Source organism: Curcuma longa, chromosome 21, assembly GCF_044706935.1.
Source record: "Curcuma longa cultivar G26 ecotype Majalengka, Jawa Barat chromosome 21, ITB_CL_G26_1.1, whole genome shotgun sequence".
Classification (NCBI taxonomy): domain Eukaryota; kingdom Viridiplantae; phylum Streptophyta; class Magnoliopsida; order Zingiberales; family Zingiberaceae; genus Curcuma; species Curcuma longa.
The window spans coordinates 4,396,146-4,407,586 of NC_133881.1; the positions used below are offsets into that span (position 1 = coordinate 4,396,146).

The 11,441-nt window shown below is 36.7% G+C and overlaps 1 pseudogene; it reads right to left on the reverse strand.

Moving 5' to 3' along the window:
• Positions 1 to 7,385: 7,385 nt before the first annotated feature.
• Positions 7,386 to 10,894, reverse strand: LOC141814542 (putative disease resistance protein RGA3; annotated as a pseudogene).
• Between the last annotated feature and the right edge of the window lie 547 nt (positions 10,895 to 11,441).

Here is an 11,441-nt window from a genome sequence, read left to right on the forward strand (position 1 = left end):
ACACCACTCCGATGCTCAAGTTAGGGTTCAGTGCAAAAGAGGAAGGAATTAAAGGCTTCAGGAAAGTAGGGCTTATGTGTGTGCATATCTGTACCCATGGGCATGAGTTACCTTTTTATAGCAGTTGCTTTCCGAAATATTCATAACCATTGGGAAAGTATTTTATCATACCTGTTCCGCTTTTGGAGAGATTCTGTTTGTTTATCCATATTATTTCTGCTTTTGCGGAGGAATCGGTTCTATCTTCTCCGGATTAGGCGGAACGACCAAGTCTTCAATAAATATCGCATGCTGGAAGTGGATTCTAGATGCAGGAACTGAGTCATGAGGTCGGCGCGTGATACTGGGATCAGGTTATGAGGTTGGCGTGTAATGTTGGGACTAAGACATGAGGTTGGCAAGTGTTGCTAGGACTAAGACATGAGGTCGGCAAGTGTTGCTAGGACCAAGACATGAGGTCGACAAGTGTTGACGGGACCATGGCGCGAGGTTGGTATGTGACACTAGGACCAAGGCGTGAGGTCGGCAAGTGTTGTCGGGACCAAGTCATGAGGTTGGCAAGTGTCGCTGAGACCAAGTCATGAGGTCGGCAAGCTAGGTGGGAGGCGTGCAAGGATTGGGGCAAAAACTCGGCGTATTCTTAAGGAGACCGGTCGATTATCGGAGAGAGCTCGGCGCATGCTTAATGAAGCATATCGAGGCCCGGAGAGAGAGAGGTCAAGGTATTCTGAATTATAGAATGTTTATCTTCACTCTTTTTTCCCTTATATCCCCTTTTACCTGTCCTCCACATAATTGCTGATTATCCTTGCTGGAATGTGATGTATGTCAAAAAAACTTTATTGTAGAATGTAATGTATGTCAAAAAATAAAAGAGAAAATTAGACCTTCTTCAACCCCTTCCCACACTCGAACATATATGGATTTCATAGATGGGTTGCCAACATCACAAAGACAAATTACTATTATCGTAGGCGTTGATCACCTCATAAAATATTTTTGTTCATTATCACATTCTTATACAGCTACCTATGTTGCTTAAGCATTTATTGACTATATAATCAAGCTACATGAAATATCGAGATCTAATCCTCCTCTGTCGTGATCAACTATAATTTCTTAATTTATCTCTTCACAGATGGTCGTGGGACTGACCATGTGGGGCTGTTAGGATGGCGAATTTTACCTTTTGCAGGAAATAGACTATCGAGATCTATTATCAATGATAAAGATCCGATATTTACGAGTAAATTTTGAAAAGAATTATTTTGATTGCAGGCCACTAAATTTAATTTAAGTACATCTTACCACGATGGACAAATAGAGATGAGTAATCGATGTTTAAAGAATATTTATATTATTTAATTGATGATAAATTAAAAGAATGAATTTGTGGGCTTGGATAGAATGGTGATACAACAAACCACATGAATGACATGAATTGTACGTTCTATCGGCAAAGTAAATTAACTTTTTAAAGCATATAGTTTTACATTGACCTCATAATGTAAACCCTTTATGACGTGATTGACATGACATGATATGAATTTTCACCCCTATCTGACATTGTCTGATTCATATTTCGTTGAAGTGAAAATGCATCTATGGTTAGGTAAGTTTACTTCTCTTCAACGCAATAAAATGCAATATCTTTTTTTTATCATCACCCAAACCAATTGTCTTAGTCAATTGTAGACAAAAGATAGCAGGGAGGAATCAGAATGTCTTCATTGTGATAGGAATTTTTGTTTATCAAATGATAAAATCATTGTTTTGTTTGTATGTTTGAGAAAATCAAAGATATGTTATTCTATTTCTAAAATTATTATTTTGGTAATCCGGGTATTCAACTTTTGTAATCCAATTAATTTTGGAATGATAAATTCAGGAAGTGCAGATGTTCATGGCCCAACTACACTAGTAGTTCAAGCACTGTGTACGTCCAAAAGTGCTCAATGTGAGAATCAAAGCCTGATTACATAGGTTATCCATCTGACCGCTTACTATCACATCGTGCCCCAAGGAGGCTATTTCTTCATCACTTTTTTTTGGTTTATAAGTTATCTGAATTTTAAGAGCCAACTAATTAATGTTTGGATGTACGATCTAGCCTCACATTCCTTACATCAAGTAAATACAGGAAGCGAGATGACTTCTGACGTGACACTTCAATGTCACCAATTGTTCAAATGTCTCATGCATGCACTGCATGGATTTTAAACCCTGATTGTATGGGGAAAAGTATGTTGCCACTTACCACCACACTATATCCTAGGGGCATTTCTCTATATTTTTTTAGTTGTTACTAGGTATTTAGCTTACGCCGATTAATCCTGGGGTGACCAGCCCTATCCCATGGAAATTTCTTATTGATCACCAAGGTAAATTAGAAAGCTTTCATGGTGGTCCATCTAGATAACCCGCTTTCTTTGACTCGCTACTCATTGGAGGGAAATCACCGCTGTAGTGCGTCAAAATTGAATCTCGAATTCGAGATTCTTGGAATTTGTCGGAGGGCCTTAACGGCTGTATTGTTGCCCCGGGATCGATTTCTTCATCACTTCTTATGGCAAAAGGTGAAGACGCTCACCCCGGGCATCCCTTAATGTCGACTCCATAACAATTTAAAAGGAGTAAATCATGATGACCAAGCGATCTTTTCAAGTGAGAGGAATTTTATTCTCTAAGGAATTGTTCTTCGGAAATTAAATCTATGTTTTTTTGTGTCAATCTATCACTTAAGTATCAATTCGACTATGTTCGCAGTGACTATTTCTTCATCACTTTTGCTTATATAGACGATGAACCCCTAGTCATAATTTTTAACTATTCAAAGATTTTTTAACTTTGATCATCTGCAATACAATGGATCTCCTTTGGAAGGGAGGGAAGCTGCGACTTGAAAGGGATAAAGAACATCATCTTTCTCTTCTTTTTCTTCATCATATAAGGTGGAATCCATTACCCTAGCAGTTCCACATGATCGGCCTTATGACCATTTGTGAGAAGGTAAATTGAGAAACTGCAGTTGACCACGACGGAACAGAACGTTGCTTTGATTTCGTCAAAATTCGGTCCTTTGTCCACTTTAGCAACTCTGCTTTATCGTAACCAATTCAATTATGCCCTGAGAGTAGAACATTATCTTTCTCACTTGAAGTGAGAGTGGGCTGAAGATGCAAATTTTAATGTGCCAGATGATCTCAATGTTGAGAAAAGTTTAGATCATCCAAATAAGTCCGAAAGCCTATCACACAAGTCCGAAAGCCTAAACCAAGAGAATGCTAAGCTCCAAATATATTTTCCAAAGTTACAAAAGGTATGCTCTCTTTTTGTCCTAAAAGAAAAAATTCACAACTATGAGGATGAACAGGTAGTGAGTTATCTACTACATGAATCTCCTACACTAAATTTAGACCAATTCATTCATTCTGTTTTATTTGGTTTGGATTAACTAATAAATGGATCATAACTTTTGTACAAAATCTCACATCAATAATAACATTTACAAATATTCACTTTTATCTCAACATTTAGGTTCTAGTTTTAAATGTATTATCCATCTGCATTCCACATGCGCGTTAAATTGGTGATGTGATGACATGGAAGGTGAATCAGTCAATTTAGAAATGTCACATCATCAGGGATTCAAGAATTAGAATTAGGATTTATTTAAATTTAATATAATAAATTATATATTATTATTATCTAAATCTATATATAATAAAAAATTATTATATTATATTATTCAATAAAATTATGTTATATGAGATTTTAAAATATAAAATATATTTATAATCGAATCTATATCTATATTCTTAGTTAAATCTCGTTCAATATAAAATATTAATAATTAATATTTTTATATCTTACTTTACTCTCGTGATTGATGTTTTAATTCTCTCGTATGCTTAATTCCTTCATATTTAATTTTAACAGCAAGAGTTTATTTTGAGTTCATTACAATTTTTCCTACATTATATTTGAAATGTAAATGTGGTCTTGTCTTATAGAAAATCAAATATGAGTCATTGATTAGAACATTAACCCAACCAATGGAACCCAATGTTAGCATTGAGGAGAGGTAGAGGCCAGTAACCTAGGTGGTGGAGGCCAGTACACCTCCTCAAGCCATCAATAGTTCACCACTTCAAGCAATCAACGATTCACAACAACTTAGTTCAATTTGAAGAAAGGTTCACAACTTAAAGGCTGGTTCAATTTAGTAGCCAGTTCAGTTCAATTTGAGAGTTGGTTCATCGTGGATTGGTTCAATCAGAGGTTGGTTCACTTGAAGTCGGTTCAACTTGTGAGCTTCATCCGGTTCACTAGCCCTCTCACAGGGAGTCCTCTCTCTCTATCTTCCTCACGCATCTTCTTCTATCTGCAAGCCATTGCCACCTTCATCAACAGCTTGCCCTTCTTCTCCGCAAGCCACCTCCACTAAGCAGATTTGCCTACGGCAAGCCATCACCTGCAAATGCACCGGTGCCGACACAAGGTGCCTTGGGAGCTAGTGCGTCGATCGGAAGGAGGAAGAGGAGGCCGAGGAGGCTCGTCAGCGACGAGGAAGAAGCGGGTGTTCGTGTGTCCGAAGCCAAACTACTAGCACAACAAAAAAGAATTTGGGTTGGGCTACAGCCTAGCCCAGGACAACTCCTACCAAAATCCATCTTTGTACATCATCTACTTTAGTCAAAAAATGTTACAGACGATGAGGGCATTAGTTTGTAAATAGCTTCTCTTTTTCACATAAGTTGGTGATGTATGTGCCTAATCAATCCTCACATATGATCTGTGAGGATCATATAGGACCGTTGTCCAACAGTGAATTTCATCTTTTATTAAAGTGTGCCCAATCAACATTAGAGGTGGACAAATTTGTTGGTTCACCACATTATTAACATATCATCAATTTAAAATGATATTCAAGTAGTTGTTATAATTATTTTAAAGTGATTTTTATAAAATTTAAATAATTTTAATTAAGTTGGTAAAAAATATTTTGATATAATAGTATTTGAGTTTATGATTTAGGATTCAAATTTTAAAATTTAAGATTTTAAAATTTAGGATTTAACTATAATGGTTAGCAATGTTACAACTATATATATAATATTTATTAAAGTAATTACTACAATTTAAAATGATTTTGATAAAATTTAAATAATTTTGATAAATTGATAAAGAATATTTTAATATAGTAATTTTTTTTAATAATAATTTTAATTTAAAAAATAATTAATTTTCCATGCTGTATATAGCATATAGTTACGACTCAGTTGCTATTTTTACTCTTGCAAAATAAAATTCTCAATTAAATAATGGGACATTATAGAAATAAAGAGTTTTTTTTTATCTGTTGTTCTAATTGTGATAGAGTTTCCTAGAGACTTCCTCATATTATTCGATTGGTGCATATCAAGGAAATACTAAAGGTAGAATGATGACGATTTATCTTATTCAAGACAGCCGATCTCAAGGGTGATGGAGGCCTTACTCCTTCCAAATCGTTTCATCCCGTCCAACTAAATAAGTTTGATTCATAGAAAAGTCAATTTGTACATATCTTATTTATAAATACAATAATAGTTAATTAATCTAGTCAAATTAAAAATATATAATCTAATAAATTATATTATATTTTTATATAATTAAAATATTTTTATTAAAAAGTTATTTATTTATTAATGGAACTAAATAATAAAATTTTGTTTGATTAGATCACATGTAACATGCTCCATTTATAACTCATCTAATCTGTTTAATTAAATTAGACATAAATGAGCTAACTCATATAAATGAGTTGTGTATAAGTTTAAATCTCGACAAAGCCGAGACAATGCCATTTTTCATCGTGGTCAATTATAGTTTCTCGATTTACCTCCCGTGTCTAAATCAAGAGGACCAGACACCAGGTAAGAAGTCCTAGTAGGTCGGGTGGACCGAGAGGTAAAAAGTCCTAGTTGCGACTAGGTGGGAAGTCCTAGTAGGTCGGATGGACCGAGGGACAAAAAGTCCTAGCTGCGGCTAGGTGGGAAGTCCTAGTACGTCGGGTGGACCGAGGGGCAAAAAGTCCTGCGACTAGGTGGGAAGTCCTAGTAAGTCGGATGGACCGAGGGACAAAAAGTTCTAGCTACGGCTAGGTGGGAAGTCCTAGTATGTCGGATGGACCGAGGGGCAAAAAGTCCTGCGACTAGGTGGGAAGTCCTAGTAAGTTGGATGGACCGAGGGGCAAAAAGTCCTGCGACTAGGTGGGAAGTCCTAGTAAGTCGGATGGACTGAGGGACAAAAAGTCCTAGCTACGGCTAGGTGGGAAGTCCTAGTAGGTCGGGTGGATCGAGGCAAAAAGTCCTGGTGGGTCAAGGATTCAGACATCAAAAATGACGTTGAGGGGGCCTGTGGTCCTTTGTTTGAGGGGGGGATTGTTGGGATGCAAGGGTGCAAACATAGTCCCATATCTAAAGTACATGGAAAAGATCATGGGGTTAAAAGGATGGAAAGTATCTCCATTGGTATGAGACCTTTTTGGAGAGAGCCCAAGGATTCAGACATCAAAAACGACATTAAAAGGGCCTGTGATCCTTTGTTTGAGGGGAGATTGTTGGGTTGCAAGGGTGCAAATATAGTCCCACATCTAAAGTACATGGAAAAGATCATGGGGTTAAAAGGATGGAAAGTATCTCCATTTGTATGAGACCTTTTGGGAAGAGCCCAAGATTGAGGGGGGATTGTTGGGTTGCAAGGGTGCAAACATAGTCCCACATCTAAAGTACATGTAAAAGATCATGGGGTTAAAAGACCTTTTGGGAAGAGCCTAAGAACAAAGTCATGAGGGTTTAGGCCCAAAGTGGACAATATCATACCATTGTGGAGATATTTTGAGACATTGAATCATACTCAATCAACATAATATAATGAGCATACAAACTATATTTTCTTATCAAATATTTAAGATTTTAGTTTGGTATAATACATCTATAGTCATTTAGGGATTATTGGGTTTGCTTATAATACATCTTTTTATTCATGTTTGTATTTATAATTATTTAATATTTTGAATGATGTTTAATGAGAAAATAGTTTAAATAGAAAATGAATAAAAGGCAATTAAATTTAAATATTCTTAATGGACATTTTATAGAGATATAGATATATATGTTAACAAATATACTTTTTTCATTTTTTATAAATGCATCAACAATGACTCTGATTCATTTATATAGAAACTCTTCAAAATTAACCACAAAGAGGAATCTATAATATAATAAGTTATATCATAATTTATTTTACATGTACATCCTAAACATATATTCCAATTAAAATAAAAGTGATTAAAAAAATGGATATCCTCAACTATAAGAATCCCTTCTCAATGGTAAGAATCATCCTTCTATGTTGGCGTTGCTACCATTGTGTTCTTTGTCATTCTTGTGATCATTCATCCATGTTATCATCATCGTTGTCATCCTCTCCATCATTCCAATCTTCGACGGTTTTAGTAGCATAGCTTAACTCTATAAGCTCTTCTATCTCCATCTCCTCTCCCTCTCCCTTGACATCATCGACACATACAATGAAAGACAACGATGCATGTGAATAAGTTTATGATTTACCAAAATAAGTATTTGTGTATTGAAGAGAGAGAGAGAGAGCGTGTGTTTTTCTTACCAAGACATTGTGCATATGCTGTTGTTTTTCGAACCCCTTCTCGAACAGAGGACAGTCGAAGAGCCTCACTTGTTCGAGGGTGGCTGGTAATTTCTTGAACTCAAGTATAGAGCATCCTTTTATAATTAAAGAATTCAAGGAGGTGAGATTTTTTAACCCTGTAACAACCCTCAATTCTCCAGAATAATGAATCTCTAAAGTCTTCAGTGAAGGTAGTCGTTTCTGCGATAGATGAACAGATTCCACAAAGATATATAATAATCTCAAGTGTGGAGCGTTGGAAAGTAACACTTGGACATCCACTTACTGTGTTTCTGAGTGATGAACTCAATGTTTAACTTTGCCAGTGAATGCAAAATTGGAACATCAAGTGCATCACATCTATCTAATCTCATTTCTTTCACGGAAGACATAAAGGGCCATTGAGGAATCTTGATCAGCTTACAACATTCAGAAATTCTAATATGCTGGAGACTGGGGAAATCACCAATCTCCACTCCATCCCACACTTCCCAAGTTTCCATTTTTAGAAATACCAAGTGTAGTAGAGAGGGAAATGCAATTTTGTGTTGGGAAGAAGATGGAGATGCCATTAACATGGAGCAAAATTCACGTCCCACATGCTGAACGCCATCCATGCCATCTATAATAAGATATTCCAGAGAAGGAAGTTGACCCAACAGTGGAAGTTTAGTGCAATTCTGACAATTACTTAGGCTCAACCAGGTCAACTTAGTGAAGGAAGAAGCGCCCACCCATCCAACAAATCTGACACCTGGATAATCAGATATCCAAAGGGACTGGAGATTGACGTGCGGTTCGAGGTACTCGAGCAGCCACTCTGCCTTGTTTTCATCTTGTTTGGAACGGTCAAAATTATCAAACGTAGGTCTGACTTGTGGAACTATGCTATCTGGGTAAAGCCAATTTAACTTCAAAGAATCAAGGTACTTGTTTGTCTTCAGAGGAGGTTTTGAGTTTGACAATTTGTTCACAGATGTTACATAATTAATGGAGATGTGCCCTCTGAGTTTCATCAAACTACTCAATTCTTCTATGTGGCAATGCTCTTTTTCACAACTGATGTTGATGTGGTTGAGTGTCTGCAAGTCGGTCAAGTTTCCAATTCCAGATGGAAGAAAGACACCTCGTAAAGGAAGCAAAAGATGACGCAGGTTTATCAAATTTCCAATTTGCCTTGGGATTTCAGAAATATATGTAAATCCCATATCCAGAGTTTGTAAGTTGTAAAGATTGTATATGGACTTGGGAAGACTCTTTATTTTAGTTCCCTGTATAGAAAGGTAACGAAGCAGTTTGAGATTGCCCAATGAATCTGGTAGCTCTACGATGCTGCTGTCGCCTAAAACAAGTGTTCGTATGTATTTCAATTCTTGGAAAAGATGGTCAGGGACTCTACAAATTTTGTCTTGCCCTCTATTAAAAAATAACTGCGGAAAGTCTTATTCTCTCATAAAAAGTGTCCGCAAAAGTTTTAGTTCTCGAAGTGCTTCTATGTTCACCTCATGGTGTTCCACTTTCAACGATAAATGTCGAATCTTTTGTAATTTCTTTGTGTCGAATTCATTATCCATCACACAGAGGCATTCGTCCTGAGCTATATATTGTGCAAGATCGTGAACAAGATCATGCATTGAAAAAGATTGCCTGTCAAGATTTAACATTGACCTCTCAGCCAATCTCTTTACATAATTTCTCCCCGTGTCCTCTACTGATCTCTTATCTCCATCAAGAGGAAGAAGACCTTGTGACATCCATAATCGAACTATTTCTTCTGAATCTAAACTCGTGTCTTTGGGAAATAGGGACAGGTATTGGAAGCATCTTTTAAGTTGTATTGGCATGCAATCATATGATATTTGAAGTGCTGGTAAAACTCCATTATTTGTTTCTTCTGATTCCCACATCTCATTCTTTAGCATGTCCTCCCATGAATCTGTATCTTCTCTGTGTTTGAGAGCACTACCAAGTACCTTCACAGCTAAAGGTAAGCCTTTGCACTTGTCAACTATTTTCCTACCAATGTCTTCAAGATGTGGTTGTAGGCTCTTATCTACTCCTCCCAAAGTGACTCTCTTGAACAATGACCAACATACATCAAATGGTAAGCAATTCAAGTTGAGAGGACTTCTTGTCTGCATAATTCTAGCAACTTGTCGATTCCTAGTGGTCACTATAACTTTACCCACTTGAGCTGATACTAAGGGCTTTCTTAATTCATCCCAGAGAGTGAATTCTTCATTCCAAACATCATCTAATATCAGCAAAAACTTTTCCCCCTGCAATTTCTCTTGTAATGCATGTTGGAGCCCATATAATTCTTCATGAACTTTCACTTTTGTAAATGATTGTAGGATCTTTTCTGTCAAACTAACAACATAAAAATTTTGAGATACACAGACCCATCCTCTTAAATCGAAATAGCTTTTCACTCTTGGATCATTGTAGACAATCTGAGCTAGTGTTGTTTTGCCCAGTCCCCCCATCCCAATTACAGCAATGACAGAAACTCCATTCTCTATCGTATCATCCTCTGACAGTAGCCATTCAACCAGCATATCCTTTTCCTTTTCTCTTCCAAGAACATCTGATTCAACTACTAAAGAGCCTGTTTCTCGGTTCATATCTAAGAGCAAGGGGCTTCTCTTCCTCTTCCCAGCATTCTCAGGCAACATTAGGAGCTTCCACTCTTTGGTGATCTCATCAAACCTTTTCCTTATCTCCACAGCTTTATTTGCTAGTTCATCCTGTTGAGTTTATAATCATGAATCTAAACGTCGAAATTATAGATTACAGTATATATGAATTCCAAATGATTCACAGTAATTGAGGTATTCACAAAAGTAATCACTGAAGAATCGCGTACCTGATCATGTGTTCCACTGTTGCTCTCATGCAGTTGTTTGGAATGCAGCACCTCGTACTCATACTCTTCTACTACGTCTTCGGCGTCATAGGCAACATCTTTGAGCTCGCTAAGCCAAAGCTTCTCCGAGTGACTTTTTACATGATTCCCCGCTTCTGAGTCAACAAGTTTGGCTTGGATTCTCCTCATCGTCTCTGTGAGCTTCCTCATCTCTTGTTCGATATTGTTGTGTGGCGATGAAGAAGAAGATGACGTTGACGATGAAGCCAAGCCAAAGCCATGCAATTTGGCTACCATCGTGGTGAACATGGAAGACAGGAACCATCCTCCGGCCATTGTTCTTCCCTGTTTCTTGTTGGAAATTTTGGGTAGCTAGGCATATGATGCATAGATCTACCGATCAAGTCTTCCATGACGTCAAATGCTCAACCATTATATTCTTTGGCCGGCCGATGGGTAATTTACATTGATGCGACGTTCACTATGCACTTGTGTTTTATTTAGCATGGCTCTTTGTTTCGATGGAATGGACTATATATGCATATAGCTTGTTTTTGAAAGTGATATAATTATTATCAACTTCCCATCAAGTTTTTTTTTCTTCTATATTTGTAGCATCTCATAATTAATATTCTGAATTTTTTCACAAACATGCATCACACGGTTGAATGATTGGGATAATCTTTCAGTTACCCGATTAGCCCAATAAGTCAAGGTTTAAGAATTAAAATATACTAATCTCGGCAAAACCAAAACAATGTTCTTCTCGTAGTGGTCAATTATAGTTTTTCGATTTATCTCCTGACGTAGAATTGATCGTGTGTGAAATCATTGAGATAACATATTCCATTTTTATATTAAAAAATTAAAATATAAATATGTA